At 39.3% G+C, this 20,986-nt stretch overlaps 1 long non-coding RNA gene across 1 annotated transcript in view; it reads right to left on the minus strand.

The window, feature by feature from the left end:
• Positions 1 to 219: 219 nt before the first annotated feature.
• The window catches only part of LOC146396026 (uncharacterized), a 157,569-nt gene continuing 136,802 nt past the window's right edge, over positions 220 to 20,986 (minus strand). Inside the window, exons 3-4 of the long non-coding RNA XR_014829887.1 lie at positions 12,693 to 12,785; positions 220 to 1,332 (exon numbers count right to left, since the gene is read on the minus strand). This is a non-coding gene — a long non-coding RNA (uncharacterized LOC146396026). The remainder of the gene's footprint in view (positions 1,333 to 12,692; positions 12,786 to 20,986) is intronic.

The following is a 20,986-nucleotide window of genomic DNA, read 5'->3' on the forward strand; positions in this document are numbered from 1 at the left end:
CTTCTCTCTCTCAATCTCTAGCTGGCTCTTGAGATAGAAAACTATATTCAAAACTATCTTTACTGAAATTGATCTTAGGAATGTAATTTTGGAAGCCAAAAGCCAAACTCTGACTACTGACTCTTTTTCTTTTTTGATTATAATAATCTTAATCTCCTGGAGGTAATAAAAGCTCTGTTTGAATAGGGGTGAGATTTTTTTTTTTTAAATACAAGGAAGTGCTGAAAAGAAAATTAATGTATTTCAAAACATTATTTCACTACACAAATATAATACAATGTTTCCTACACATTCATAAAAAAATAATAGAGAACTAAGTAAAACCAAAAAATAGCTTTTGAAAAAAAAGTAGTATTCTGTTCTAAGCTATTTCTCCTTTCCCTCTATCCTACAGTACTGCTAGAACTCAGACAACAAAGTCCTTTTCTTTCTTGGCAGAGTCTCTGGTATGGAGTTCTTATGGGCAGTACATGCTTGGCCTCCACACTGGTCTCAGAATTGCTGCTTGTCTGACATTTTCTATGTCTTACTTGGAAGCACAACACTGGGGTTTGCTGAGGTCTTGCCATCTCCCCTTGGTCCTGGGTCCTGGTGTGCAGAAGCACCTCTAGATGAGTCTACTTAATGAAAGAAAATCTACTCCCCCCCAACAGTATCACTTTATGTGGTATCTACAAAGAACAGCCTTCATTGTTTTCTCGGGTCCTATTTGTAGCACCAGGTGCTACATGCTTCTTGATCTCTTCAATTTCTTGAGAGATTTAGAACAATATTTTCCATGGGCAGAGATGCAGGACACTCCATATGACTTCCCATTGAGTCACCAGGAATTATCAGCTTTTACCACAAGATCAGCAAGTTTCCTACAATTCAAGCATCTTCCTACTTCTTTCCCTGAGTTTTTTACGAATGTGCTATGTTTCCTGAGAAATTCTAAGATTGTTTAATCCTTTTTGTGGAAAGTTAGTTCTTGATTCGTTTTTTTCCTCAAGAGTACATTTACAACCTCTCCTCAGGGAACATCAGAATCTTTTGCAAATATACTTACTGTTTGTCCTGACATGTTAGAATTTTGGATGAATATGTACATTAGGTCTCTCTGAAATCTAATCCAAGCTGGTTAAAATGACAGAGAGGATTTATCAGCTCATATAACTGGAAGTTGACATGTAAGTTGGCTTCAGGGTTGGTTTGAGTCAGCTCCAAAGGATTCAGTTTCCTTTTATCTCCTCTTTTTCTCTTGCAGCTTCAGCTTTTTCTTAAGTCTGGTTCTTCTTTGTGGCACAGGATGGTTGTGTCAACCCCTGTGGCAATGTGTTTCTCTGTGCACGTCTATGGAAGAAGGACGGGAATGTTTCCAAGAGTCCTTTTAGGAGTGGGAGGACACTTTTTCTCCAGAAACCACCAGAAACCAGAAAACCTCTCCTTTGATCTCGTTAGCCTGAGATTACACATCCTAGAATCAATAACTGAAACCAAGGATCGGGATTATGTTCATTACTTGGGCTTCAGCCACTTGTCCCACAGCTAATTAGATGCCCAAGAGAGGCGAAGACATCCGAATGACAAGTGGAGTAATGACTTAGGAAAAGGAGAGAAATTTGGAGAGCTAACCACAATGTCTATTATATCTAATGACTCAGAAGAGAATAAATGTCTTGAAAGGGCAGAAAAGCTAAGTATTTACTTATGCTAGGCAATATATGTATTTCTGACACTGCTGGGGAGTGTCTGTCTAGCCTAGGTTATCTCTTTTCTTTGAGAATCTCCCTGTCCTCAGGGATGGGCTCTGATAGTCTGTTTTCTGGACAAAGGTCACTGGATCAGCGATAGACATCTGGTCCAGACCAGGCCAATTTTCATTCTTCTTTAGGAATTTTGAAGTAGGATTCAAACTAAGTATCTATGGCCTATGGCCACAAACATGTAACACTGGAAGGGGCTGGGTAGGTGGTTTGTCTAGGTGCATAGAGAAACCAAGAAAGAGAGTTTGGGCAGAGAGAGGAGAACAAAATAGATTATGAGTAGGGAGAAGTAGAGGTAAGGTAGTTGTTTGACTCTAGAGAGGGAAAGACAGAAAAAGCTTCCTTGGTTCCTGATGACTTTCACATTCATGACTTGGTTACTCCTGAAGCCCATTATCTGTGGAACAAGTTGTTGAGAAGGAGCTCAAAGGCAAAGATCGATACAAGAGAGTCCACAGAACAATTCCCTCCCCCTACCCCAATCTGCTAGATGTTAAGGGAGAACAAGAGGGTTCTGCCAGCTTGATCAGGTACCCTAGCTGATATAGGAAGAAAACTATGGAGTAGAGAGATTTCTATCTGTGAGCTTTGTATTTTCTTCTCTGTACTCACAGAACTAGAAAGATACTTTATTTTCACTTCAGGCTAATGAGCGAAGACAATGAGGAGATTCTGATATTTGTGCCCTGGAGATTAAGGGAGCTAGACAGTGGTGTTAGACTTACGTCTGAGAAGTATGAAGTCAAGTAGTGTAAAGACTCTTCCATGGTGGTATGCATCTCTGCTGTGGTTGGTTTGTGGGGACAAAAATGAGCCTCTTCCAAAAGTGAGTTTATCTGAGTTATCTTGAAAAGGAATCTCTTCCAAAAGGACAGCCTCAGTGGGTTATGATACATGAAGAAATGGTGAATTGCTGGATGCTCAAAACAGAGCTATCCAGGAGAGCACTGCAGCTCATTCTTCTATTCCTTCTCTTCCCAGGTGACTTTGGAGAGGCTGGAACTGTGGTAGGAGCATAGGCACAGGATAACCTGCTTCCACAGCCAGGTAAGCCCTCCCCTCCCTATTTGGACCTCCATTCTGGGAATGGGGAAAACTTGACACCAAATAAGAGTTTAAATATTTTGTTTCTTTACTGAACTGGACTCCAGCTTTGCAATTATTAGACTAGACTGGAATTTTGAATGGCAAAACATTACCTAAAAGTGAGTATAAAAGCTACGGACCTACACAAGTTTTATATTTAACAGTGAGAAATTATACATTTCTTTTCTCAGTCATTTTACCATTGACTGAGGTGTCATATAATCATTTCAATGACTCTGCCAGGTAGACATGGTTATCTCAGTAGGAATTCTTTGTTCTACTCTGTGATTGAGGACACTGAGGCTCAAAAAGCCTCATGGAAGGGAAGTGACCATGCAGTTCATTTTACAGGATGAACAGGTTTTCAGTAGGCAGAGTAGAAAGGAGGGGCATTTTAGGAGAGAAAAGAATGAAGAAGCTGAAGCTAAATAGGGTGTATTCCAGGAACCGAGGGACTCTAATTTGGGTACAATACAAGGTCTAGGCAGGGTTAGTGTAAGATGAGTCTGGAAATATTTTAGATAGATAATAGCATGGCGGTTCTTTAACACTACTTTTCCCCTCACCCCTCCTCTACAACTGCCTCCTTCTCATTCCCTGAAGAAAAATGAGGGTAACACTTCTGTTTGACCTATTTGAGAATGTGCACTTTGAAATGTAGGGATTATGTGACAGAATCCCACAAGACATTGGGGAAATTTTCAAGAGCCTTTGAGATAGGTAGATCTAGTTTTGAATTCATTACTTTTATAAGAACACACTATCTCTGAAACTCATATGACCCTAGAGGACTACTGTGAGGGATGAGTAAGATGAAAATGAGGCAGATACGTAAAGTAACTGTGTGACTTTAAGTGAATCACAAATATCACAGGTCTGTCTCTCAGTTTGCCCATCCCACTGTGTTGTTAATGACCACCAAGTCAATGTTTGAACTATGTAACAGTCAAGATTTTTTGGCGGGCAAAGCAAGGTGTTAATTTCTCAAAAATGCTCAGTACATGTCAAGCCTAACATTTTATGTGTCCAAAATTAAACTTTTTATCTTAGTTACATAAAAAAGGTTCTTTTGGAGATGGTGATAAGGACATTTCATCTGAAAGTATTACAATTTGGGACTGAAAAATTTTTAATGGCCTTATTTTAAATGAACAGAAAGGTACTTAAGGAAGGTAGAAGTTGTAGGCTTTCTTTTCTTAGGAAATCAATACTCATAAAATTCAGGGTTGGAATTGAGAATTAAAAGCCACAGTGAGTTCATTTTAAAACCTGTAGTCTGTCATCTTTATTTTCCCTTTGGATAACATAGTGTTTATATCCTGAGGTCTATTTATGTTGCTGCAACTCTTCCCCTGACTTTGAAGTGAACTTTGCTCAGTGCTAGAATCAGAACATGAGGGCTTAGAGATCATGTAGTCCAACCCCCTCATTTAAAGAGTAAATTGAGGTCAGAGAGGAAAGTGAATTGCCCAAACACCTCCTCCGTTTCCTCCAAGCTGTTAAATGGAACCTTCTGTTGTTCTTAACCACAAGACCCAGCTCTGAAAAGGCAAGAGCCCTTCTTACCCTGCATACATAAAGTAACTGTGTGATTTTAAGTAAATCACAAATATCACAGGTCTCAGGCCCTGATCTTTCAGTAATCTAGACGGTGCTGGTGCTTAGCCTTAAAGAGAGAAAATGCATTTAACTCTGAGCAGAGTATTTCATTCTCAACAGAGCCTGATTAGAAACTCTGTCATTTCTTTTTTTCTTTTTAGAGTCCACCTGTGGCATATGGAATTTCCCAGGCTAGCTGGTGAATTGGAGCTGCAGCTGCTGGCTTACACCATAGCCACAGCAACACCTGATCTAAGCTGAGGGTGTGAGTTTACCACAGCTCATGGCAATGCTAGATCCTTAACCCCTCACTGGCATTCTTGATGTAGTTTAGGAGAATCAGTAATGACTGACTAAAAAGAAAAAAAAAAAAATCCCTGCTGCTCTTCTCCCAAATATGCTTCATCTAGTTGCCTGAGAAACAGTTCCATAGCCAATCAGCACCTGATCAACAATTGAAAGCATTCTACTCTTGGAACTTCTTATTTGCAGGTTCTTTTGAAACCATTTCCTCTGTCCAGGGCATCTTAAAGCATGTTGGCACCTCTCATCCCACCAGCAAGCACACTCACTTGTTATCACAGCTCACTGTCAGGTCAGAGAACTGCTTAGTTCTTTAGGCTGTTCTTTCAGGGTCCCAGAAAACAAATTTCATTTATTTTGTATTTTAAATCTGGCTGTCCCAAAGTTTCATTATTTGCAAGAAATATGTTTATTTCTTTCGGTGTGATTCAAATACAAACTGAGATTTAGGGAGTTCCTGCTGTGGTGCAGTGGAAACAATCTGACTAGTATCCATGAGGATGTGAATTTGATCCCTGGCCTTGCTCAGTGGGTTAAAGATCCAGCCTTGCCATGAGCTGTAGCAAAGTTTGCAGATATAACTCGGATTGGATCAGATCAGATTTGGCGTTGCTGTGGCTGGCAACTGTAGCCCTGATGACCTCTAGCCTGGGAACTTTCATATGGTGTGGGTGCTGCCCTAAAATGCAAAAACCAAAAACCAAAACCAAAACCAAACCCAAAAAGAAAAAAACAGAAAAAAAAAACAAACAGATTGATTTTATTTATATAGTTGTCTTTAAGATCTCGTGGATTGCAGACAGAATGAATGAATCAAAGACAATGAAAAAATGAAATGAGTAGAAGCCAATTAGAGGATTTGGGATTGCGTAGGTTTTGCGTGAAGAGAAGCTAGACTTGCTGTAGCAGTAGGCTTCCTGTGTGCTCTACATAGGAGATACCAGGTGTTCCCCCTCTTTACCTGGTGAGCACAGTAGTCATTAGGCTTAAAGGGCAACGATAGGCTCTTTTACCTGGAGTGCCTATAATGCAAGAAAGATACTTCCATAGAGTCCCTTTTACTTGTTTTTAAATACCCCCAAGTGCAATTCTGCCGCGCACAACACCCTGTTCAAGGATGATCTAGAGCAATGGTTCCCAAACTGAGCCCAGGGGCCCAGAAGCCACTCCAAGTGAACTCGCAGGATCCCCACGGGAGAACTTTAATTGTCGAGGAAAGCACAGCGCCATCTGTTGGACATCACGCCAACTACTATTATTAGTTGCTCAGACCCGGCACTTTAATAAATGGAATTGCTAGTGCTTCTTTTGGCTTAGGGACATGGTAAAAATTAACTGAGACTCTGAAAATCTCCAACCAAGAAAGTCTGGAAACCTCTGAACAAGGGTTGAGACTTCCGAAAGATCACAACTGACAAAGGAGCTAGAACAAAAACAAAACTCAAGCATTCCACCTTTCTACTTATTGCTTACAGACTCTGCTTTGTTCTCAGCTGTGTAAGCAAAGGCAGATATCCGTGGTTTGGAGCCAGGCTCCATCTTCAATGCCTGTTATCACTTTACTGCTACTTGACTGGTTATGAACATTTTCCATGTATACCTTAGTAACTATATGTATAGGTAGATAATATTTATCTGTGTATGTGCATATACGGTTTTTTTTTTTTTTTTTCCCAGAGACATTTTCTTAAAAGTTATCTTTAAAAGCTAAATGCATGGGTTTCATGCTACAGAATGCATTAGAGATGAAGCTGTGGCATTCTCAAATTCTAATTCAGGTCCATCATGGTGAGAGGTATGGTATGGAATCAGTCTCATCCTAGATGTTGTAACCTCTGTCAACTTTCAAGCTCTTTGATGACGTATTAGCCCATTTATAAAACAAAAAAAATTGGAGGTGTTATTGAGCTTTTGTGCTTATAAAATATTCTAAGATGCTCAGATAACAGATGTGACCCACAGGAAATGCCAAGCATGAAACGGTCCCGAAAACAGATCCCCTTTCGAAGTGACGGAAATTTGATCATTGAAAACTCCCTTGATAAGAATTCTGTTCTCATCACTTGTACCTCTTCTTTGACATTTGTTCCATTTTTTTTTTTAAACAGTACCTTGAAATTGGCTGATATTCACAACCTGCAAGGGGGTCATTGAGAAATTTTTTAAGGGAGACCTGCACAAATATAATTTCTTTTCCACCAGACCTGCACAAATATAATTTCTTTTCATGTATGTGTGTGTATCTCCTCCCTTTCAGTATCTGTTCGTCATAGAAATAGGTGTTAGGAAAATAACTGTCTTAAATTCACTACAGTTCTATTTTGGTCTGCCATGCTCCCTTATTTTGGAATGTTTTCTAGGCAGTATATGGTAATGCAAAGAGATCAAATTAAATCTCCCTACCTAATTCACACAAGCCTTTATAATAACATGCTTTCATAACATGCTCATGCTTAGGTGACATCCACCGGCTAAGCCATTATTTGAGGTAACTTTGGAGGAGGATCTTACACATGTTTTTCATAAACAACACTTTTCCTGATAAAATAAAAAGATCCTCAATCCTAGCAAACAGAGATAAGCACTGCTGAAATATTGGCATGCTTCTCTCTAGCCTCTTTATGCACATTTTTTTTGTTTAGCTCCTTTTGTGTCAGAGGTTCTTTTGATAACTGATTACTATTCACTCCAAGTCAATCACTTAATACTTAACACCTCTCTTTTCACACAAACCTGTTTAAAAGGCCAATTTAAAATAATTTTATGTACAAGTTAAACTGAAATTGAGGTACATATTTAAATATATTATTTTTTAAATTTCCATCTGTTATGTTATATCATTTTATGATTACTGACTTGGTAATTAATTCTAAAGCTCATATCACCAGCTATTCATATTGCAAAACTTTAAAATGGATTTTGAGCTGCCTAAATTTGATCAGCTGTTTGAATCATTAGTACTGATGTGCTTCTCCACGGGATAACTGTGCTAACTCATGAAGCAAGCTCACAAAATCACACTCAGTTCATGAATCCTTATTGGTTTCATCTGGGACAGGGAGTGTTTCCCCATTCCCAACTAAAAAATATTTTAAGTCCTCTGGCTTATTAAATCACAACATGGATTCATACATAGAATGAATATTATTTCAGAGCTAGTCCTAGATAAAATTCATTAAGTTAGATTGTCTTCTGCTCAAAATTGTTTGAGTCTTTTTTCTTTCTTTCCTGTGGCCCAGGTGATAAAAATCTAATGTTGCTGCTTATAGTCTGAGGAATGCATCTCTCATGCCCTATTGAGTTACCCTTTTCAGGCAAGGCTTGTGCTTTGGACCTTTTCTGAACATCATTCCTTCTATCCACAATCACCAGCCAGTGGTGGGTCTCCTGCGCGCTGAGCGACTACACTGCTAATCTTCTTGCATTTTGCTAAAATGCAAATCATTGATAAATATTTCATGAGAAGTTGGCAGACAAGATGGCGTACAAAGAGCCTGAGCTCACCTCCTCTCAAGAACACACCTAAATCACAACATCCTGCAGAACAACACTTGATGATAAAGACTGGAATGCCCCAGAAAAGATCCTCTACAACTAAAGACATAAAGAAGAAGCCTCAATGAGATGAGTAGGAGGCAAACTCTTGATATAATCAAGTCCCATACCCCCGGGGTGGATTACCCACAAACTGAGGTCATTGCAGAGTTTCTCCCACAGGAGTAAGACTTCTCAGCTCCACATCAGGTTTCAGCCTGGGCATCCGACACTGAGAAGTTGAGCCCCTAGAGCACTTGGCTTAGAAGGCCAGTTTGGGTTGACTGCAGGAGCTCTGCAAGACTGGGGGAAATAGAGACTTCACTCTTAAAGGATACACACAAAATTTCACATGCATGAGACCCAGGGCAAAAGCAGTAATTTGATAGGAGCTTGGACCAGGCCTACCTGCTGGTCTTGAAGAGTCTCTTAGAGAGGTCAGGGGGAGGTAGGATGGCTGTGGCTCACCCTGGGATTGGTAGACACCAGACAGTTAGCTGCTTGAACACTCCTGGAGGCTGATACCATTGCTCTTTAGCAACAAGACCTAGCATCACTGAATAGCCTGCAGCTGCTAGTGCTGGGATGCCTCAGGCCAAACAACTAACTGGGTGGGGACACAGCCCCACCCATCTGCAGACAGGCTGCCTAAAGACTAAAGGGCCCACAGCTGCCTCTAGACAGGGCCCAGCCCACCAGAGGGCCAGGACCCAGCTCAACCCACCAGTGGGCAGGCGCCAGAAACAAGATCCCACAATGTAGGCCTGACCTTCCTCTGGGACCAGCTGGGCTCTGGCTCTGCCCATTAGCAGGCCAACACAAGCTTCCGGTCTCCCCAGGCCCCATAGCCAGCTGTGTCTGGAACCAACCTCTGCCACCAATGATCTGAAATGAGCTCTAAGATCCCTGGGCCCTGCAGTCAGACTCAAGGAACCATCTCTACCTGCCAATAGTCTGGTCCTAACTTCAGGATCTGGCTTCACATGCCAGTGGGGGTGGGAAACAGCCCCAGAGTCTTTGAGATCCTGACTCCACCCACCAGTTAGCCAGCACCAACCCCAGAGGGTTTCCTACCATTCTGCAACCAGCCACCTTGTGACCAGATCATACTAACCAGCAGCCACAACCAACAGAGCTGGGGTCCAACAAAACCCATTAGACCACCCACACAGAAGGACTATGCAGCCCTCTTAGTGGAAATTCCTAGAGCATACAGCTTGGGTGAGGAAAGGGGGGTGCACTGCAGGGACACACATGACACCTCCTATAGAGGGCCATTTCCCTAAGGTCAAGAAACATAACTAAATCTAGCATACACATAAAAATACAAATAGCAACTTAGACAGAATAAGGTGGCACAAAAACATGTTCCAGATGAAGGGGAACAAGATAAAGCCCTAGAAGAAGAACTAAGTGAAATGGAGATAGGCAATCTATCAGAGAAAGGGTTCAGAGTAGTGATCATAAAGGTGATGAAAGAACTTGAGGGAAGAAAGAATGCTTTATGAGTCATATCTCTCAGATATGTCTCCTTTTAATTAAAAGAATCCAGGAACCTAATCCCTAAAACAGATTGTTTAGGGTATAAACTCTAGGCAATAAGGAATGTAGTAAGTATTTTTAGGGGGAGTGGGAGAGAGAAAGCTATACCCATGTGACACTGGGTTTCCAATATGGCTCTTTGGGGTCCAATTCTCAGAGGATGACTTTGACATGAGAATCTGTGGGCAAGGGATTTGTTAAGGCAGTATTTTTAGGAGAAGGCATAGAATTGTAGAGGAAGCCAGACAAGGAGGGGGAAGAAGCTAATCAAGGGAGCTCTTGCAGATCAAGTCATAGCCCTCACCTAATCCCATAGGTAGTAGTACAGGGAGTTTGTCTTGTCTTGAGGGAAAGGAGCTGAGCTTACATCCTTCCACACCAGTTAGTCGTTGGCTGCAGGCTGCCCTGTGGGGTTTATAAGCTCCCTGGCACTTCTAGCTCTATGCAGGAGTAGCCAAAGGGGCTCCAGTAACCCAAAGGTGGTCCTCTGAAGATTGCAGCTATGAGCTAGTCAAAGCACAACATATAGAAGTGGAGCAAGGGGCTCATAAGAAGATCCAAGGTGATGTGGGTGGAGCACTGTCTATATCCACTGTAATCACATAAACTTGAATAGGAGCACAGTGGGTGACCAATGTCTATGCAGTCAGGCCTTGGGCAGTGGAGCCTTCTTCCCAGGAGTAATCACAATACAAGCTCAAGATGTGGAATAATGTAAGTACCCCAGAAGTATTTCTAATACTTTCTCCCAGTCAGCAGACTCTTTAAAAAGATAAGTTGATCTCTGAGGATCATTTTGCTTGCTTTTTAGCCTCGTATAAATGAATCATACAATATGTATTCTTCTGTGTCAGGCTTTTTCATTCAACTTACTATGAGATTCATCTATGTTGTAGCATCTAATGTCAGTTCTTTTTCTTCATTGCTCTGGAGTATTCCATTGTACTGCTGTTTCATGATTTACTTGAGCACCGATGGACAACTGGATTGTTTCCAGTTTGGTGCTATTATAAGTAATGCTGTTATAAATCTCTTGTAAGTGTATTTTGAAGCCCCAATATTTGCATTTCTGGGAGGTATGCTGGATAAATACCTGAGAGTAGAGTTTGATTGCATGGGCTATGCATATATTAAGCTTTCAAAGATAGTGCCATATAGTTTCCCAAAGTGATTGTGTCATTTTAACTCTCACTTGCAATTTATAACTGCAGTTTCTCTACATCCTGAAAAATACTTGGTAGTCTCGATCTGTAAACTTTAGCCATTCTGAGTGTGTTGTTTTTTTATTTGTTTATTTTTATTTATTTTTTAAATTATAGTTGACCTAGTGTTGTGTCAACTTCTGTTATACAGCACAGTGACCAGTAATACATATATTTATATATACATTCTTTTTCTCATACTATCTTCCACCATGTTCTATCCCAAGAGATTAGACATAGCTTCTTGTGCTATATATACATGGTTGTTTTTTAAACTCATTAAATTGAAAACTCACAAATAAAATTTTTGCAGAAATTTTCCTCAAATCTAGGAAATCCATTTAGAGAAATGCTGCTATTGGTGAATAACTACTCTTCCTACACATAAAATGAATGCTAAATATTGCTGTTTTTTTTTTTTTTTTTTCTTTTTCTTTTTATGGCCATACCTGCAGCAAATGGAAGTTTCTTGGCTAGGGGTTGAACTGGAGCTGTAGCTACGGCCTGTGCTACAGCCACAGCAATTCAGGATCAAAGCTACATCTTCTACCTACACTGCAGCTTGTGGCAACGCTAGATCCTTAACCCACTGAGTGAGGCCAGGGATTGAATCAGCATCCTCACAGAGACAATGCTGCATCCTTAATCTGCTGAACCACACGGGGAACTCCTACTATTTATTTATTCAACTCATAAACTTGTTTTGTAAATTTTAAAGTCATAATATGTACTTGATTTAACCAAATCTCTCTTATATCGCTCATTCCTAGACATCAAGACCTGTGTCTGTTTGAATTTGCTCCATATAGAGCATATTTTAATGTATACTACTGAACACATTTTTTACCCAATTTTTTTTTTTTTTTTTTTTTGTCTCTTTGCCATTTCTTGGGCCGCTCCCATGGCATATGGAGGTTCCCAGGCTAGGGGTAGAATTGGAGCCACAGCTATAGGCCTACGCCAGAGCCTCAGCAATGCGGGATCCGAGCTGGGTCTACAAACTACACCACAGCTCACGGCAACACCGGATTCCTAACCCACTGAGTAAGGCCAGGGATTGAACCTGCAACCTCATGGTTCCTAGTTGGATTCGTTAACCACTGAGCCACGATGGGAACTCCTACCCAAAATATTTTATGTTGGCTAGTCTTCAGCCTAAAATTTTCTATCTCCAGTTTAAGATAGAGGCCCCCTGGTAGAAATATGTGGAAATACTTTGACATCTATATGAATGTAAAGAATTATAAATGAGTTATTTTAGTGTGAACTGGGGAAAAACACATTATCATTGAAGATGTATAAGACTATAAAAAATTTATATTTTTCTGTAGGCTGAAACCAGATAGCAAGCAGGAGGGAGGTGGCTCTCTGATGCTGGACTATAATTTCAGAAGACTTCGAGCATTGTGTCCTTCAGATATCAGTGTCACTCTGTATCATTTTACTGGTATGACTTTATCTTTTTAAGTGTTTAAGACTTCTGTTGTAGCCAATTGATTGTTTTCAATTTAGAATCAAATGGCCTTTATAGATGGCGCCCCAATCCCCACATCATTCAGTCACATGATCTGTATATTATTTTTCTCCTTGCAAAACTGAAAAAATCTTAAAAAAGAAAAGATAATGCTTTTTATTAAATGCTGCCTCCACAAGTGGTATATAATTCTGCAAAGCATCTTACCTTAGTCCTTAGAGCCAACATTTTTCTTATCAGTTAATGCCTTATCAGAGAATTGTAGAATCAGCCATAGAGTAAATCACTGGGAATAGGTGGCTGAAAGAGAGAAAAACAAGGATAATAGAGAATTGTGTGAAGGGAGATGAATGCTACTCACAAATCTCTGTCTCTCTGTCTCTGTCTCTCTCTCTCACACACACACAGAATAATTTCCTCACTACTTTACCAAAGCCTGGTCTTACTCATTTTAGGATGAATGAGATCGGTGTGGCTTCTCTCTGTAGGATGCTGTGAGAAGATCAGTGGTCCGGTAAGATCTGTTAATTTCCAATACCTACTTCATGGAGCCACAGTGACTACACAGGAATGGTATCTTGGCCATCTTGTAGCCATTTTCTCTTTCCCAAATGGGAGCACTGGGGCTCAGAAAAGGGTCAAGAATAACCCCAATATCACACAAAATATTTTGCATCTCTCTCTCTCCTCACCAGTTTCCACTGTTTTCTATTAATAGGAAAGTCAGAATTCTCTCTTCCAAAAGCCTTTGTGGTTTTAGATTTCTGTGTCCTTGTTCACAAATTCTCCTCACTTCCAACAACTGGGGTCACAATGGGGATTGCCAACATCTTGATGAGGCATATGGGGGTCACTTTCTAGTGGGAAGATTTATGTGTTCAATTACTCTAGTGCACAGTCAATACATTCAAGAAAAGTATGAACCAAAATATGCCCTACTATTGTTCTGTGACTGTTGTAATTGCTGGAACTCTATTAAAATACATGAAAATCACAGAAAATATTTTAACAGGTAGTAAATCCATTATACACCCTAAGTAAAAAAGTTGAACTCAGAAGATCAGAAATTTTGAGATTTTTTTTGTTGTTGTTGGTAAAGAGCCGGTAGGAGGATCCTGATGGAGAAATCAGCAGAGAGAGAGAGTTGTAACATAAAGGCTGTTGCTGGAGAAGGAAGGCTTTACATTGTCTTAGCATTTCCTAAAGAAGTTAGAACAACTGTGCTCAGGTTGAACAAATCAAAGAGAGGGAGGGGCCCCTGGGAGCAGTTAAGACAATTAATTAAAGACTTCATTTGGACAGTCTGGGCCAGCTAGCTTGCTCCTCACCCTCACCCTCCACCTTCTGTACAAAAGCAGTTGGCAGCAGCAGTATTTGCACCAGGATATACCCTGGAGGATTGTTTCCTATAGAAATGAGTTACTTTTCTAGAAGAGTCCTTGTATGAAGAATGGGGCTAGCGATGAAGGGAAGCACAGCCTGAGCTAACTGGAACTTCACCTTCACAGCAAAGAGGATCCACAGGACAAATTTGAGGATAGGGCACTCTGAAATGGGAATTCCAACACAGGCTACTGCCATGGTGCACATTGGACCAGGTAACATACAACAACTAGCAGGGCTGGGGAGCCCCAGACCCTAAATGTAAGTTATTTGTATACCATGCAAAATTTCCCATGCTGATCCTCCTCCCAAAGATCTAAGGAAACTACTATATTTGGAATTTAATGGGGTTTTTTGTTTGTTTGCTTTTTAGGGCTGCACCCATAGCATATGGAGGTTCCCAGGCTAGGAGTCCAATTGGAGCTACAGCTGCCAGCCTACACCACAGCCACAGCAACACCAGATCTGAGCCATGTCTGCTACCTACACCACAGCTCATGGCAACACCAAATCCTTAACCCACAAAGCAAGGCCAGGGATCGAACCTGCATTTTCATGGATCCTAGTTGGGTTTGTTAACCACTGAGCCACAATGAGAATGCCCCAAAAATCCTGTTTGATAAAGATGCACAACCATAAATATAAATAGCAATCCCAAACTGTAAGCTAATTGAAGAAACTTAAACATGATAATGAGTCATTCAAAATATGGAAAAGATACAAAAAATTTCTGAGTAGCATGAATAGAAAAACACTACCCACATTTAGACATACCCTAAAGTAGTCTCAGAATACCGAACATAAACATAAAATCCTAAGGGTTTCTCAGAAGAAAAAATTAGAGTGACTATGAGAGAGTTCTCTCCCAATTAAAATCAGAAACACTGGATGCAAATTGACAACGGAGAAATATTATCAAAGTTGTGAAAGAAAAAAACAATTATTAATCTGGAGTTCCTTACCCAGCCAAATCCACTCATGTGGGAGAGCAAAATAAATATTTACAATTTTAGATATGCAAAGACTTAAAAAGTCTACTAACTATGAATCATTTCTAAAAAATTTACCAAAGAACACAGTTCAATAAAACTGAATAAATCCAAGATGAAGATGTGGGATATGCAACAATGGTGGCCAAATAAGGCAGTAAAATGAAATAACATGTCATAACACTGTGCAAAGGGAAAAAAAAACCCCTGAAATTAAAAACACTGTTTCATCATGACAGACGAATGTAGTCTGGGGACAGGGATGTGGTGTCTTTGGGGGCAGATATAGACAACTAAAGTTATTCATCTAGGAGTTCCCATTGTGGCACAGTGGTTAATGAATCTGACTAGGAACCATAAGGTTGTGGGTTCAATCCCTGGCATTGCTCAGAGGGTTAGGGATCCGGCTACAGCTCCGATTAGACCCCTATCCTGGGAACCTCCATATGCCATGGGAGCGGCCCTAGAAAAGGCAAAAAGACAAAAAAAAAAAAAAAAGGTATTCATCTATTAATTGCTAGTATAATTAGTTTTTAATAGGGCAGAAAACAATGTCTGAACAAAGCCTCTGAAAGCCCAGAGGATTCTGAGAAAAGTTTTCAGAGTAGGGGACATTTGAATTCAGTCCTTAATGAAGAGGTTTTTGTCAAGTAACAAAGTTGCAGTAGAAGGATATTCTGAGCAAGTATCTACCTGTACAAAGTTTGCAGGGCTATGCAAGGCCTGACTTATTGGAGAGAGAATAAGTTTGGTGATGATAGAGAGTGTGTGGTCTGAAATGTACCTGGAAAATAAGGTTTTAAAGTTTCTTTCTTCTCTAAAGGGCCAGGTGATGATCTGAGTGGACTTATCTTACTTTCTTAACTACCTTCTTTCTTCTGCTTTTGCTCCATGACTCATCATTTGCCCTGGAAAATAAGGCTTAGCACATGACAACCTGCTAGAAATTTCATGTTCTTTCTGAATTAAGTATGATATCTTGCTTCCAAAATCATTGTGCATATCTTACACAAACAGTACAATGAGTCATATGCTTTTAAAACTAGGTGGTTAAGAAGTGATACAAAAAGTTTATAATATTTCAAACTCTCAAGAAACAGACTTTGTGATAGTACATATGATCCTCATAATGGGTTGTTGTGAAATAAATATGATCAATAGGCAACTCTGATACAGATCAGACTACTGACCAGCATGACCAAGAAACCATGGCAGATGCCCTGAAACATTCAATACAGGCTTCATGTTCTTACAAAGAAGTTTGCCTTTACTGGAAATGACTCATCTTAATCAGTAAATTATTCTAGTTCTTAATATTCCATCATCTAAGATTATTTGTGGACATGAATAAGCCTACATTGCACACAGACACTTGGGAAAACACTTAAGAAAGGTTCATGTTCCATTCTAGAGTCTACTCAGGACCAGAAGATTGCTAACTGCAACATGAAGCCAAAAATTGCAATCACCTTACAAAGAACTTATTTTGGGAGTTCCTGTTGTGTCTCAGCAAACCCAACTAGTATCCTTGAGATGCAGGTTTGATCCCTGGCCCCACTCAGTGGGTTAAGGACCCAGCATTGCTGAGAGCTGGGGTATAGGTTGAGACATGGCTCGGATTCCGTGTTGCCTTGGCTATGGTATAGGCCTGCCGCTGCAGCTCTGATTCAACCCCTAGCCTGGGAATTTCCATATGCTGCAGGTGTGGCCCTAAAAAGAAAAAGGAAAAAAAAATAGAACTTATTTTTTGCTGAAATGGAAGTTAGAACAAAGAGAACATATATAAATTACTAAATATGTAAATGCATTTTACATAAGTATAGGGGTGAGCAGAAAAAGTAGTAAGAAAGCATTTATCAAGTTTTATAATGATAAAAAGGCTAAATGATGGGTGTTAAAGTGCCAAGTTTAATCATTTCTTGAGGTCTAAGTCAAAAGAAAAGGGATTTTGGCAAAGTAAAACTTTTTCTGACATTGAAAGTACAGAAAACAATTGGTTTCCTTATGGAGATGTTCTAATCAAATATATTTTTTGAAAAATTAAAAATACCCTCGATATGAACATAATACTACAGTCTCACTGACATCTATATTGTATGAAACTTACAAGTCACATGCAGACTTTATTTAAAATTATATCCTGTTTTCTTAAAAAAATGAGAAGCTTGTTAAATCAATTACTAATGCTTAGCATAAAATTAGACATGTGTTTCAGTTACGACGAATGAAATAAAGTTTTTATGCGTTATTTGGTATGACTGGTGGGTTATTTTTTGGGTCTGGAAACTTTCAAAAATTTTCTCATATAGATTGATGGCAACTGCTTCTTTATATTATGCTATTTCAGCTTACAAAGACTTTTATAGGAACACTAATTTCTGATAGCAGGGGAAACATGTATACATTTTAAATTGGATTCCATAGAGAATATTTGCAGGTACAAGTGAATTGAGCAGAAAATGTTATTAAAACATTTCCCCAAAACAACCAAGCATTAAATGAAAAAGTCTTATTTGCTTTTTTACGCCATCATAGAACTTAGGTTCTGTTTTTGTCATAAATTGTAATTGGAAAAGACTGTGGTCATACAAACCCACTGCATGGGTATTTGCTTCCACCCTGAGATGGGATTCTTCTATTTTTTTGGCTGTTCCATAGCATATGGAGCTCCTGGGTCAGCAATCCTTTAATTGCAGGATTAATGCTGGATCCTTTAACCCACTGTGCCAGATCGGGGATCAAACTTATGTCCTGGCACTGCAGAGATGCCATCAATCCTGTTGCTCCACAGTGGCAACTCCAAGACGGGGTTCTTCTAGAAGTAAGATAAACCTGAAGCATCTCAATAGCATCTTACACACATAGCGGGCCCTTCCTGGAGTTTCTCTGGGCAATCCAGGTTTCCTAGTTGCACTCCAGGGTTGTAAGAAACTATTTGAAACTGTCCAAGCATGAAGCAGTGAGACAGAAGATAGATTAAACCACTAGCAGAGGTCAGTGTTCTACTGGAAGAAGCCCCTAATCTGAGAACCATGAATAAGAATTCTCACTGTTCCCCAGAGGTGAGAATTAAGCTGGCAGCAGCAACAGGCTGGGATCTACCTGGTAATTTTCCACCAGTTACATTCCCTTTATTTACCTATTTATTTTTGTCTTTTCATCTTTTTTTTAAGGGCCACGCCCACAGCACATGGAGGTTCCCAGGCTAGGGGTCTAATCAGAGCTGTAGCTGCTGGCCTACACCAGAGCCACAGCAACACCAGATCCCAGCCATGTCTGCGACCTACACCACGGCTCATGGCAATGCCAGATCCTTGACCCGTTGATCGGGGTTAGGGATTGAACCCACAGCTCATGGTTCTAGTAGGATTTGTTTCCGCTGCACCACAACAGGAACTCCAGCTACACTCCCTTTAAAAGCTTACATATGTTTTAAAGTAAAGCGCTTCATCATCTGAGGAGCAGAGTGTTTTCCTGTTTTCTTCAATCACTTAAAATAGTCTCTCAAACTTTGTCTAGATGCTCATGTTGCAACAGGAGAAAGGGTGGGGGAAAAAATGTAATTGTAATGAATACATGACCCCCTTGCTGTACAGTGGGAAAATAAAAAAAATTATTTAAAAAAATAGTCTCTCAATAAAGGTAGTACACCAAATGCTTTTGCTGGTATCTGTAAAATGGATGAAAGGGTTAGGAGTCTACCACAATTTTGATGAATATCGAATTGTGTCTGACATCGATCATATGAGGTTACAAGGCTCCAACCTTAGGTGACTTACAAAACGCTGCTTTGTAAGTGACGAATCTAAAACCTGGAGGGTAATGGAGGTTGATTGTTCTCTGTCTAGCATTTGATGACATGTTTTAAAGAACTCAACTACAAATAGGCTATCAGCCAGAGAGTTATCTGTTGCCTGTTTTGTTTTCTTTAGAATGTCCTGTCTATTCAAGTTCCCTTTTTGAAAAACATCTAAAAATGTAAGACTGGGAAGGACTTGGAGAGAACTTGTTCCTTCAAGGCTTCTCAGACTGATGCATATTCCCAGAACTTACTTCACATTTTGCCTGATCACATTTTGTCATACATGTAATACCATATATAGTTTGAACCTTTCTTCTGAGCAAAAGACTTGAAATTCCTTAAGGTTTAAGGAGCTTCATTTTCTATCCTGTTAATTCTCTCTCTCACCTTTATTCCTTCATGCTGTTTTAATTATGTAATATTAAAAGTAAGGAAATAGTCTATTTGTCATCCATGGCTTAGAGAATCAACAAGGCTATCAAGAAAATAATAGTTATCTTTCAAGGAAATTCCAAGAAAACAAAGATTTTCCTGATATTTTCCAATTGTTATTGTAATGCCTATGCATTATATTACATGTATCATTAAGTATATTGAAAGGCCCTTTGTGCACCCGCAGTCTTTCCTGTAACATTGCTGTTAGAGGTAAATATAAGAGTGTTATGAACAGTGTTCTTTTGCATTTGATGATGAGGTAAATTCAAGGCTCTTATGAAAATAATGATCTCATCCAAAGAATACTGTCCTGAATTAAAAGACAAAACATGTTTTGTGAAAAACTATTCTATTTAGATTTCTTTGACTTAAGGGAGAGTGTAAAAATAATTTTTTATGCATGAAAATTAGACCTTTTAAAGAAAATAATACTTTAAAAATTATCTTTGCTATTCTGGAAACTGTTTATCATAAAAATTAACACCTGCCTACTGTATAAAATAGAAAAACAGAATGAAGATGTGACATACAGTCCTACCTCCCAGAGATAATCCCCTGTAACATCTCAGAACAGATTCTTTCAAATGTCTTTTTCACAACACACACAAAAATAGAAAAATGTGTATATGTATACATCAGTATGTGACTTATGTGAACACATGTATTCATATAATTATGTATAGAATACTAAACATACTATTTAATAATCTACCTTTTTAAAAAAAAAAACTTATTTATATTTAACAATACACTGTGTGGAGTTGCCATCATGGCTCAATGGTAAAAACCTGGCTAGTATCCATGAGGTTGTAGGTTTGATCCCTGGCTCTGCTCAATGGGTTAAGGATCTGGAGTTGCCATGAGCCGTGGTGTAAGTCACAGACATGGCTTGGATCCTGCGTTTCTGCGGCGATGGCATAGGCCAGCAGCTGCAGCTCTGATTTGACCCCTAGTTTGGGAACTTCCATATTTCACAGGTACAGCCATAAAAAGCAAAAATACAAAAACACAATACACTGTGAAAAAAATGTTTAAAACCATATTTGAAAACCATACCAACAACTGGGGTGAAATTTTTAAAGTTATTCCAAATACAACCCAGTAAAATACCATTATAACATAATTTTATTTAATTATATCATCAAAAATTGATAAAATGTGAAGAATTTTACAAATGGATATTTATTTATTTATTCATTTCTTTTTGTCATTAAGAAAGAGAGGCCCATCCACAGCTTCCTAGAAAGGAAATGGGCCTATTATTCAGGAATCCTAAGTAGTAATTCTAGAACAGAAAATAGATGTGTAATGGAAATAAATTGCCTATACTTATTCCCTTCAACTTAAATATATATATTATATATAAATATTAATAATATTTAATTAATATTAATAGGACATCCTCAAGTCTTGCTCATCTATAAAACCAACCTAAAAATCTCCACTGTACTCTTGCTCTGTGCTGTAAGGTCCTGTGTTAGAATGAGACATTTTTTAATTGCCAAGGTTTTTTTTGAAGAACTAGTCTAAAATATTGTTTACACTTACCCATCTCCCATTCTTTCTCTCATCCTATTCAGTAAAATTAAACAGATGCTTGTACATTCTCTACAGTTTTCTTTTTTTTTGCTCTTTTTTTAGGGCCACACCCATGGCATATGGAAATTCCCAGACTAGGGGTCTAATTGGAGCTACAGTCACTGGCCTACACCACAGCCACATCAATGAGGGATCTGAGTCTCGTCTGTGACCTATACCATGGCTCAGGGCAATGCCTGATCCTTAACCCACTGAGCAAGGCCAGGGACTGAACCCCCATCCTTGTGGATACTAGTTGGAGTCATTTCTGCTGCTCCATAATGAGAACTTCCTCTCTACAATTTTTTAAAGTG

Source organism: Sus scrofa, chromosome 15, assembly GCF_054392235.1.
Source record: "Sus scrofa isolate SSC_HxYL_T2T_F1_AM1 chromosome 15, Sscrofa_HxYL_maternal_Yorkshire_Landrace_v2.0, whole genome shotgun sequence".
Classification (NCBI taxonomy): domain Eukaryota; kingdom Metazoa; phylum Chordata; class Mammalia; order Artiodactyla; family Suidae; genus Sus; species Sus scrofa.